We start from the raw sequence: 12428 nt of genomic DNA, 5'->3' as shown, positions 1-12428 counted from the left end.
TGAACTTAAATTGAATTGATAAAAGTTATTAAACAAACATCTCTTCCACCCTTCTTATACTGTCTATGCTTCCACCATGCACTTTTCCTCTTCCGCAGTCGGTGATGCAGGGAGTCTTGTGATTGGTTTTCAAGCCAGCCAATCATAATTAAACAGTCTCATCTCTGATTGGCTGGAATTATGGCATATTGTAACGCTGGGTTGTGTTGAGCAAGCGAGCCGTCTGCGCTTAGAGAGCGCTCACGGCTGGTATGAAAGGAGCAAGAAAGTGAAACTTTGCACACGCGAAAGAGGACGTCCGCGCACATCCAAATACTTATTTTAAATGCAAAATTGATTTTCGTTCGCTCGCAATATTTTCTTATCTGCGAGACGAACATTTCTCTGCAAAACTCAGTTCACGCGCGTGCGAAATGCCCTTTTGCACGCTCAAAATGTGATCTTGCGCGCACAGAATTGTGACCGAAATCTCACCCCATACTCAACAATATCAAAAAGACTCACTCCAGTTGCATCACCTGAATCGCAGAGAAACCTGTTAAAGTAACGCAATAGAACAGTAACTCTTGTAAGTTTCTTAACAATATTACTAAACAATAAAAACACTTACTGTTAAGACAAGCGTCCATCTTCTTGTGAGTTCACGCACACGTTTCCAACGATATGCAGCGTAGAAAATTGTAGTTTGAGAACGAGACAGAGACGCTGATGCGAGCTGTTTGGTGAATGCAATGAACCCCGATTTTTATACAGGTACCTACGCATGGTCAAAAGTGTTAAATGTAGGCTGCGCCCTTACAAACGCCATTTACATACACACCTACCATCACAGAAAATATTGCAATACACATCGCGCGTCCTGTCCAGACAAACACCTTCGGCCCATCAGACTGGAAGGAGACAGGTACCAATCAACAAATGGCTAGACAGTTTGGCACTGTAAATCACACCAAGCTCGACACCGTAAATCAGAGACCCTGTTTTTGACGCACGGATTCCCTGTCAATCATGAGTGACGGGGTCATAAATCAATCAAATATTAACCCAAAAGTGACACATGGTATATGTTAATACTACTGGTGTGTGCTGCAGCGATGCAAAGTCCAGTTCACAGTTATTGCATTGTGGAAAATATGAATAATACACTACAAAATATGCTATTGTTGATCTCACTTAATTAAACAGGGCACATGGACAAATAACAAACAAGAAAAAACAATGTATACGAGGCAAAGAATCATTAGAAACCAGGAAAAATGTGTATAATGGTGTGTGCTGCAGCGATGCAAAGTCCAGTTCACAGTTATTGCATTGTGGAAAATATGAATAATACACTAATTAAGTGAGATCAACAATAGCATATTTTGTAAACAGGGCACATGGACAAATAACAAACAAGAAAAAAAAAATGTATATGATGTGAAGAATCATTAGAAACCAGGAAAAATGTGTACAATGGTGTGTGCTGCAGCGATGCAAAGTCCAGTTCACAGTTATTGCATTGGTGGAAAACAACAACAAATAACAACAAATTGGTGGTAAAAACAACAACAAATGAGAAATCAGCTACACTGAATACAGAAACTGGAACATCTCATTGGAAACCAGTCACATCAACAAAGAAGTGAAGTGTAAATAACCCAGAAGACAGCAAGGAGGCAACATTTAAAAATAATAAAATAAGCTAAAACAGTCTTACAAAATGTAAAAGCTTATGGCTGCATTTCATGAACAGCACTCGTGCACTTTCATACTGACTTCTCCTTTTGGCTGTTATACCTCTGTTTCTTACAAAATCCCTAATGTTTTGTACTGACCGGTTTTGTAGCACATGCTCTTCAGCAGATTTGCATTGAAGACACTCAGATTTTGTGGTCAAATGGCCTTTGGCTATGTGGATTTTAAAATGCCGTATCACAGCAGCAACTTCTGCTTTTGACCATATTCTTTTCTTCCCACGATGTTCAACACTTTCAGTCACTAAAAACAAGAAAGATAAAAACAAGAAAACATTGCAATGTGAAATGTTTTATATTAAAAAATCAGTTACAAGTATTTACAATTTAGTTCACAAAATGTTACAAAATGCATGTAACTTTGATAATACATGCATTTATGACATTTTATGAACAAAAATAGACTAGAATGTAAGGTTTGCTAAGTTGTAAATGGCTAAAATTAGGGCTGTAACGATTTGAAACCTCCCAGAGTTATCCTTCCTGTCCAGATCCAATGTTACCACATCTTTAAATTACTATTGGGCAATTCCAGCGTTATGAGTGGGACATTTGGAGTCAAACCATGAAATATAAGTGATCAGAAAATGCATTTAAAGGTACACTATGTAACTTTTTTTTGCCGCTAGGGGTCGCTAACCTCTTACAATAACAAAGGCGTAGGTTGATGACGCATTACGCGGAATTATGGATCTTGTCGTCAAGCTGATGGATTAATAATGTTTATGGATGAGTGAATACGTTGATGTTTTTAACATGACTGTGGAGTGAAGCAGGGCACGATTGCTAATAAGAGACAGATATCAGCACCACACGCGCGTCCCGCGGATATAAAGGATTGAGGACATTTCATTCAACCAAACTACACGCAAGTGCTGAATTACTACTCACACAAGTCAGTTTATTAGACGAATGAAACTTGTGAGGAAACGCAGCGCTGTTTCACTTGGTCTAACAGTTACACTATCACACTAAACTGCATTTGAGTGTTGAAAGTTATAATGTTATTCTATTTGTTAGTTTGTTGGCTGTATGAGACTAGCAGTAAGCTAGATCAATATTAGAATAACAGTGGTCAAATTCTAACATTTCATCATGTTGAGCTATATAACATTAATTTGTTTCGTTATATAACATTTGCTCACTTGTTTAATAAAATACATTCAACACTCTTGACAGACACCACTCGTGTGTTAGTCGAAGTTAGTCGCGGACGTGGAGCTTTCGGCATCTCGAAAATTATATTGATCCTCGGTTTAGTCCTCTTCTTGTCTCAAAGTCTGCTTGCCATGGTACAAAATGTTTGAACAAAACAACAACAGTGTGAGCGTACCACTACTGCTAGGCGTAACCCAGTTGTCCACGTCTATCGCCATGGTTACTATGGCAGTATGAGCAGAAACTGAGGGTAACTCTGATATGACGCCATTTACTGGCGACTCCCTCACACCTGCTCACACATCCCGTTTCCTTGGTTAAAATCGCAATTTTCTCACGATTTACAAATAGTTGGAAACATTTGGGATATTGTAAGTAACCAACTAAACAAAATATATAACATGGGCCTAGTGGATTTTGGATATTTTACTGCAAAATTCTTACATAGTGCACCTTTAATACCAATATATTGAAACGTCTGTTTATATATCCATACTCCCTTAATAAAGGAGTCCAGTCATTAGAAAAATGTCAGTCTACACATGCGTTTTATAATTAATATGAGGGAAATACACGTGTTACGGAGGCAAAATATGTTTTAGTAATTCTTTGAATTACACTGCGCAAACCAAAAGCAATACTACCCACCAGATGAAGAAAGTTGGCTCTCCACAGAACATGAAATATTCATTTTATTTTATTTTTCGTGTTCGCATTTATGTGGAAAAAATGTTACGGACGTGACAGTTCTCCGTTACGCTGTGAAAGTGACACTAAAAGACCTCAAACAGGAATGTAAAACGCCCAATATTAAAGATTGGCATATCAAGCAAAATAATATTGGATCATTGTTCGAAAATCGTACCTCTCCCCCCACATGCTCAGATGGCGTTCGCTCAAATCCTGCTCCGACATTAAATTTCTCTGTACTGTAGGCTAATAGGCCTATGTGTTGTAGCCTAGTCTTTAAAGAAAACGATTTGGTTTCATATTTATGTTTAAATAAATATAATTTATTTTTTAACAATTTATTCACAATTGTTTTATTTTTTTATTTCATCTGTTAATTATATGAAAAGTGAAAAGCATGAGTAAGATCATAAGATGCGCAATATATTGGGAGACAAATGGAGTGGGCAGACATGATTTTGACCCCTTCATTAAGTTTGTTTTTGTAGAAAGTAGGGATGCTCCGATCGATCAGCCGGAGATCGGTATCGGCCGATAATCACATTTTACGACTTGATCGATATTCGGTACTTACTAAACTTGGCCGATCTCACAAACCGTTCACAATTTGATGACGTCAAGACATGATGCATAGGGACTTAAATGATTTGTCATGTCATCGCCGGTGTGGAATTACTTATTAATAAAAAAAACTTTGCTATGTGTATGTTACAAAGAAATCTCACGTGGAGGAGCACTGTCCTCCAGAGCGAGAGTGCCTTTCTGAAGAGTATGCTTCGCTCGCTCAGTCCACACAGTGCCGCTCGCTCAGAATGTCCACAGTGACATGCTGGTTAGAAAATATGTGAAATCAGTTGGGCTGCCCGTGCACGACTTAAGTTTTTTTCTAGACGACTAGTAGTAGTTCATTTAAGCCATTAGTCTACCGTATTTTCCGGACTATAAGTCGCTCCGGAGTATAAGTCACATCAGTCAAAAAATGCGTCATGAAGAGGAAAAAAACATATATAAGTCGCACTGGAGTATAAGTCGCATTTATTTAGAAATTTATTTCACAAAATCCAAGACCAAGAACATACATTTAATCTGGAAAGGCAAGTTATTTAACTACACAGTAGCACACAGAACAACAGGCTAAGTAGGTGTCCGGTATGTTAACGCAACACATTAACAGTTATTCAGCTACACAATAGCATAAAGAACATATACCTGGGAGGCTGAATAGGCTAAATTAACATAAGCCAGGGAGTCCAACAAGCAAGTTACCAGTAAACAAGTTCACCAAGCTCCCGCGATCTCATTCCACATCACTGAATCCATTGAATTTTCTTCATATGGTGTCGCTTCTGAATAACTCCGCCAACTAGAGCGCCCTCTCGCGGCTGTAGACGGTAATGTTTTATCTTGGTTCATCTCAGTCTGAATTAATTTTGATATATAAGTCGCACCTGAATATAAGTCGCAGGACCAGCCAAACTATGAAAAAAAGTGCGACTTATAGTCCGGAAAATACGGTAAATCGCATATTTATATTAATTAAATTACTTAAATATACATGGGAGAGAATACTAAACCATAATGAGCGTTATCGTAATACATTGCCTATATTCAAGCGCATGCATAAAACTTCCTACAAAGAACCGGCAAAAGTAATCTTTATGCAGCATGATGCATTTTAATTGTTTATTAATAAGCTAGTGTTTTCTGGTCGCAAAGATAAAGTTGGCGATGCTGACTTGCCATCTTCGCATGTAGTGAACGCGCCTATAGAGAGAAATGCACACTTCATACGGATTAGCCTACATAAGCAGAGAGTAGCCCATTTCTTTTCGATTTGAATTTTTTTTTTTTAAGTGGACATTTCAAGCTTTCTATACGTTCTCAGGTCTGTGAGGCAAGTAGCTTATACGCTGAGTTTCGGTTATGAGACGCGCTGCAGTTCACGTGCGGCGCCTCCGTGTCCTTATTATATTGTCTGCTATATTTTCTTCTTATTTTTTAAATCCAGGCAATTGGTTGATGAAACATTGATTGAAATTAAGATACAATTTATACAAAACGAAATTCACTTTAACGAAAGGCTTTCTACAAAACAAAATTTAAGCGTCTGACCCACTCCAAATGTCTCCTGATATATTGGGCATCTTATGATCCTATCTTACCCATCTCATGACTCATGCGGTTCTCTTTTTATATAATCAACAGATAAGCGGAGTAATAAACAGTGAAAAGTCCCAGTGCTGATACTGGTGAAATATTTGAACACATTCGAGATATACAAATCTAAATATGTATACAATAATAATGGCAATATATTTAATGTGCTTGTGTTGTTAAATTGAGCTTATAGTTTTCACAGTCTTTGGCAAAGAATATATATCTGTGTTACATGAATCCATTGTAATAAAGTTATTCTCATTCTGGGCACAGTATGCAATAGGCTACCTGCTCTTCCTCTCTCATCTCACTTCTTTCTTCTTCCCTCATCTCTTTATCTTGACCTGTAAGTAAATATCTCCTTCCCAAAGCTGAGCTTTGATCGATACAGTCATTGAAAAGTGATTATTTCTGTCGGCCGTTTAAAACTTCTATCATAAAACCTGTACCTTATCTCGCGCCGTATGACCGTTAACTGAAGCGTGAAGCGTACAGTTGACATGTATATTTGACAAAATACTATTAGTGACCAAATTTGTTTGTGTTTGTTGAGTGTTTTAATTAGTGTACACATTAAAGCCTGGCTCACAGCCTGTAAAGCCTGTATGATTTTGGCTGTCTGAGGGAAATGTTGGGAATCCTAAAAGATTCCTCTGATTCCAGAACAGTCTTTGATCATGTAGTTTGACGTTCACCGACAGCAGATTTATGATCATCAGATTTCTTCTCAGATTAAATTCTGCCAATGTCAGAAGATTTGACTCTCAGTCCTGCAGTGTGGCTTCTCCGCAAACGCTCGATATTCGCCTCAATCGCGTCAAATTCGCTTGACGCTTAGAAATTTTGTTGTTGTTGATGATGTGCGTGAAGACACTCCTTTCACTCCGAGTGATGCGAAAAACAAGTAGCATCCCGCAAGTAATCTAGAGCAAGTAACGCGATGCGAATATACACTTCGCGTTTGGTGTGAACACACCATTACAGTGTGACGTGGCTTACGGCAATAATGATCATGTTCGTACAAACAGCAACAGTCGTAAAGGACTGTTATAAATCATACCGTGTGAACTTGCTTAAGAGAACATGTGAAATCCTGTTGTTGATGTGCATGTTCTTCACACAGACAAATACACACTCACCAGCCACTTTATTAGGTGCACCTGTTCAACTGCTCTTTAATGCAAATGTTTGATCAGCCAATCACAGGGCAGCAACTCAATGTGTTTATCATGTAGACATGATCAAGATGATCTGCTGAAGTTCAAACTGAGCATCAGAATGGGGAAGAAAGCTGATTTAAGTGACTTTGAATGTGGCATGGTTGATGGTGCCAGACGGGCTGGTCTGAGTGTTTCAGAAACTGCTGATGTACTGTAAACAACTCCAGGGTTTACAGAGAAAGGTCTGAAAAAGAGAAAATATCCAGTGAGGGTGTAAATGTCTTGTTGATGTCAGGGGAGAATGGCCAGACTGGTTCAGCTGATAGAAATGCAAGAGAAACTCAAATAAGCACTCGTTACAACCGAGGTACAGAAGAGCGTCTCTGAACACACAACACGTCCAGCCTTGAAGCAGACGGGCTTCAGCAGCACAACACACACACCGGTGACACTCCTGTCAGATGAGGACACGAGACGGAGGCTATAATTCACACATCCAAAACCGGGCAATAGAAGATCGGAAAAGCGTTTCCTGGTCTGATGAGTGTTGATTTCTGCTGAGACGTTCAGATGGTAGGGTCAGAATGTGGCGTAAACAGCATGAAAGCATGGATGCGTCCTGCCTTGTAATCTACCTTCCATCTTCTAATGGATACTTCCAGCAGGATAATGCACCGTCACTAAGCTCGAATCATCTCAGACTGGTTTCTTGAACATGACCGTGAGTTCACTGAACTCAAACGACCTCCACAACCACCAGATCTCAGTCCTATAGAGCAGCTTTGAGATGATGTGGAACAGGAGGTTTGCATCATGGATGTGCGCAGCCTATAATAGTTTATTTCAATATGAACCAAAATCTCTGAGGAATGTTTCCAGCTCCTAGTTCAATCTGCCACAAAGACTTCAGGCCGTTCTGAAGGCAAAAGGGGTCCGACCCGATACTAGCAAGGTATATATACTAAGGTGGCAAATTGAGTGTTTGTGTGAAATATCCATTCACAGGCTGTTCTGATCTTCACGAATGGCATATACATATTTCATTCATAAATCAAAAAAATTCAGCTGTCAGCCAGAGTGAGTTTGCTGAGAATCAAAAAATCCTCTATTATTTTTTTATTTATTTTTTTCTCTGCACCTCTCATTTTGCACCTGGTTCACACCACACCTTGTGTACATCATTCTTTTCCACATGAAATCACAGCATTTTGCAGGCACACTTCTTAGAATTTACACTTGTGCTTCACACAATATGCATCAGGTGCTTGGAATGCCAAAGCTGCCAAAATAATAAACATAAATATACAAAGAAATGAAAAAAAAAAAAAAGTTTAGACCCCATAAAAGCCAAATTGGTAATGATTAAAATAATATTATTTGTCAATGAACAAGCATCAGCCATGAAAATATATTGTTTTTACCTTGCGCTATACGCAGAGGATTCCCGTAAAAGAAAGGCATGACTAGTCAGATGAAAGAGGAGTTTGGGCCGTCCACACATGTAAAACAATAATAAAGAGTTAACACATTTTTTTGTTCATGAACAGTGAAACTGCAACTGATAACTAATGATCATTTGATTTTCTACTGAAAGATAAATAGAGAACTGAGAAACAGTTTGATTTTGTGAAACTGAAGAAATAAATGTGGAAAAAGCTACAATTATACACAAGGACATAAAAGTATAAATACTAATTCTTTTTTTTTTTTTACATTTATTTGTATAATTATGTATTTATTTATTTGTATGTTTATGTATTTATTTATTATTCTGCCAGCTTTGGCATCCAGACAGGTGGCACGTGGAGCAACACTTTGTAGCTCAACACTGTTAATTTAACACTGGGAAATTTGCTGTGCAGGAGAGACTGATCTCAACAGAAAAAAGTCAAAAGTCGTGACTATCAAAAGATCACAATGAGGCACTACTGTAAAAATATGTGGCCATTATTTGTCTTGCATGTTATCACAACTACTAGAAAACCTTAATTTATTTTCCACTCAAAATATCATAGATTAATGATGACAAACACTGAAATGCAGCATCAGACATCTTGGAAGATCAGAAACTACAGGGTTTGGACAATAAAACTAATAACACCGGGTTTTAGACCACAATAATGTATTAGTATTGTGTAGTGCCTCGCTTTGCAGCCAATACAGCAACAACTTTTCGTAATGACAGATGCATGTCCTGCACAGTGGTCCGGGATTTCGAGCCATTCCTCTTCCAGAACAGTGGCCAGGTCACTATGTGATGCTGGTGGAGGAAAACGTTTCCTGACTCCTCCAAAACAGGAGTTAATGAAGCCTCTTCAGGGTTTCTACACACCGTTACTCCCATTGATGTGGGAAGATAGTGAAGGTGGACTCATTAGAGAACAATACATGTTTCACATTGTCCACAGCCCAAAATTTGCACTGTTGGCACCATTGAAACCGGCATTGGAATGAGCAACCAAAGGTTTGGCTCCTGTGGAGCTCCCAACCAACACTTATAGTGGAAACAGGAGAGTCGAGGAGCGCATTTAATTCTGCAGTGAGTTGGATGGCTGTGATTTTATGTGTTTTTGGGTATAATCCAGGTTAGTACCTAGACATCCCTTTCAGACAGCTTCCTTTCGCATCGGCGGTTACTGCTGTTGGACGTGGTTCCTCCTATGTGGTGGTGTGCCGACATTACACTGCTCTCGACACACCACAAAGACTTGCTGTCCTGGTCACAGATACGTCAGCGAGACAGTGGAGACTTGAAAATTAAGCTTTTCCCTGTTATGGATGAATCACGGAAGCAACACCAGTTATTTTGCCAAGAGATCTCTTATTTATTATTTTATTACATGTCAGACATATGAGAGAAACAGGCATACAAGAGGAAGGTTACAGGAGTTTTATTCCAGATTTCACATGTTGCATTGCACACACACTCCTGCGCCAGATACAGCTCATCCCATATCTCTCCTCAGCACACATGTACAAACACACTCTGACTTCACAAAATACATTATACAAACTATTATGAATACTAATAAAGAATAATAATACTGAAAATAACAAACTATACAATTTTAGTCTTCCTCATTAAGCTCATTAAACTTTACTCCCTCTAATTGCATGTAAGTGTGAACTCATGAAATCGAACATTTGTGAACCAGGGATCGTTCTACCTTTAAACACAAACTCGCCTGAATCAGTTCAGGATGTGACATCTTTAGTTTTTTATCTAAAATGTATCTAACATTTTTCAAACTCCTCTGTGGAACATTCTTTAACATGTCATGCGCAACATTATCTAATGTGTCCTGGACACTCGCACTGCCTGTCACAGGTGAGGACTCTTATTCAGTGTCGTCAGGCTGTGGAAGGGTTCATGTTAATGTGTTGGTTTCCCTGTCCCCTTGTCTAGCGTGTTAAAGTGTTACATCTTAGCCTTTTCATGTGTTTCCAGATCAGTCTTGTGCAGAATATTTCTTATGGTCATGTCCAAGTCATTCTCCATGACCTGTTGAATAGATTCACGGGGGCCGCCAGTCTTGAGCTTATTCAGCTGGTACTGTGGTACTAAAAACATCTTCTCAGCATACAATGGGTAACAGAAATCCTCCTTGTTGGTTGATTAACTGTCTTTTTCTACTGACGCCAACTTTCTTAGCTGCAGCAATTTTGATTTTGTTTCTTCTCTTCAGTTTCTGATTTTGCTGTGGTGTGAGTGGTATAGTATTATCATGGAGTAGAGCTACTTCACACAATGTTACAATGAACTCGTCTGTGGCAGACTCTAAATAATTTGTCTTTGTTTGGGTGTAGCTTTTAATAACAACTTTAAAACAGATGGGCTTCTTAAAAGTCTGATTTGTCTGCTCTGTCTTTTCCTTTGGATAGATGAGCTGAATAAAGAACAACATTCAGATTCTTCGTTGGCGGAGCTGTTCACTGCTGCGCTTCAGGACAGTGATGTACCAGATAAGATATTTAGATGATCTTGTAGTGTTCAGCGATAGTTGGGACTTGCATTTAAAATATTTGAGTGCAGTTCTGAGGCGTTTGTCAGAGGTAAGACTGACGGTGAACCTGGCAAAATGTGACTTCGCTCGGGCTACAATAACTTACCTAGGTAACTTACCAAAATAACTTACAAATAAATACATATAATACAAAATAACTTACAAATAACTTAAAAATTACAATAACTTACCAAAAAGTGGCCCTGGACTTTCTGGCCCACAGCAGCCCCCCACATCATAACACTTTGGCTCATAACCACCTTCTGTTGGTGCCATCTTTACAGCAGAAAACCTTTTGAACCAAAGCTTTGCTTGAATTTTGTTGAGGGTGAAACTTGAAAAATATGTCTAAATTTTCTGATGTCGGTGCAGTGAAGAAATCAAAGCTGGGGATGGCTTCCTGACTCTGGCTCAGTCTATCTTCCTGAATCTGAATGAATGAATGAATAAATGAATAATAATAATAATAATAAAAGGTTATTTAAGTTTATTTAACATATAGGTGCAGTTCTTCACAAAATAGGCTCATCTGTGTGTTGGCACACTGTTACCTAGCACTAAAATGCAAAAAGACAAATAATATTAATACTCCTAAAACCTGCCCAGAAACCCACACGGACAAAAAGGTGCAAACTTCTTGTGTAAGATGTGTTGGTCCTATCTGCAATGATCATAGCTACAAAATCTACAAAGGATAGTAGCAAATTTAAATTTCTCTAAAACACAATAACATAAAGATAAAAGCTAAACATAAATATAAAACAAGGAACTTGTTTTTGAAAGAAAACAATATAATTGAATAGGGTTTATTATTTAAATTTTATACTAATGGTTGAGTTAAGAACTAATTTCACAGCACTCAGCAGTGTTTGGAATTAATATTAACGACCATCATAGTTAAAATGAGTAACTAGTTTACTAGTGCGAGCTAAATAATGCTACTGCTGATTTCATTTCAGCTTACCGGTTCAGTTTGATTGCCATCTTCACTACTAGCCTGAGGCTCAGGTACAGGTAAGAGGAGTTCTTGGTCATCATCAGCAGGCGCTGGTTCATCATCAGTGACCTTGGTGCTGGGTCCAGCCTCGCTATCATTGGCCTTGGCTGTAAAACTAGAGCCGTCAGAGCCTGCTGAACTGCAACTTCCCTTCGCGCCAATTCTGCCAAATGCATAATCAGTTAATTTGAAGCATTTCACAGCATCTACCTCTAATGTGTTTTTTTTTTTTACGCGTAACTTTTCAGCTCAACCTTTTCTTTTCTTCCCCCTTTCATCCATAGACAATTATTTGTTATTATCTTATCTGCTTAGAGAAATTCGCTGTACCGGATCAATCTGTCTTTCTTTCTGTAAATTAGACGTGAAAGGGGGCGTTTCAAGATACGCAATGGAGTAGACCAAACTAAACAGGGAGGGAGGGCAATACACTCACATGCAAACAAAACACACTCCTTGTCGATCGACTCACTCATCCATTTGCATAGAAAAGAGATGTAATATTATGATTTCCGTAATTTTTTAA

Source organism: Abramis brama (genome assembly GCF_963993115.1).
Source record: "Abramis brama genome assembly, chromosome: 8".
Taxonomy (NCBI): Eukaryota; Metazoa; Chordata; class Actinopteri; order Cypriniformes; family Leuciscidae; genus Abramis; species Abramis brama.
Note: the sequence above shows the minus strand (reverse complement) of the source record.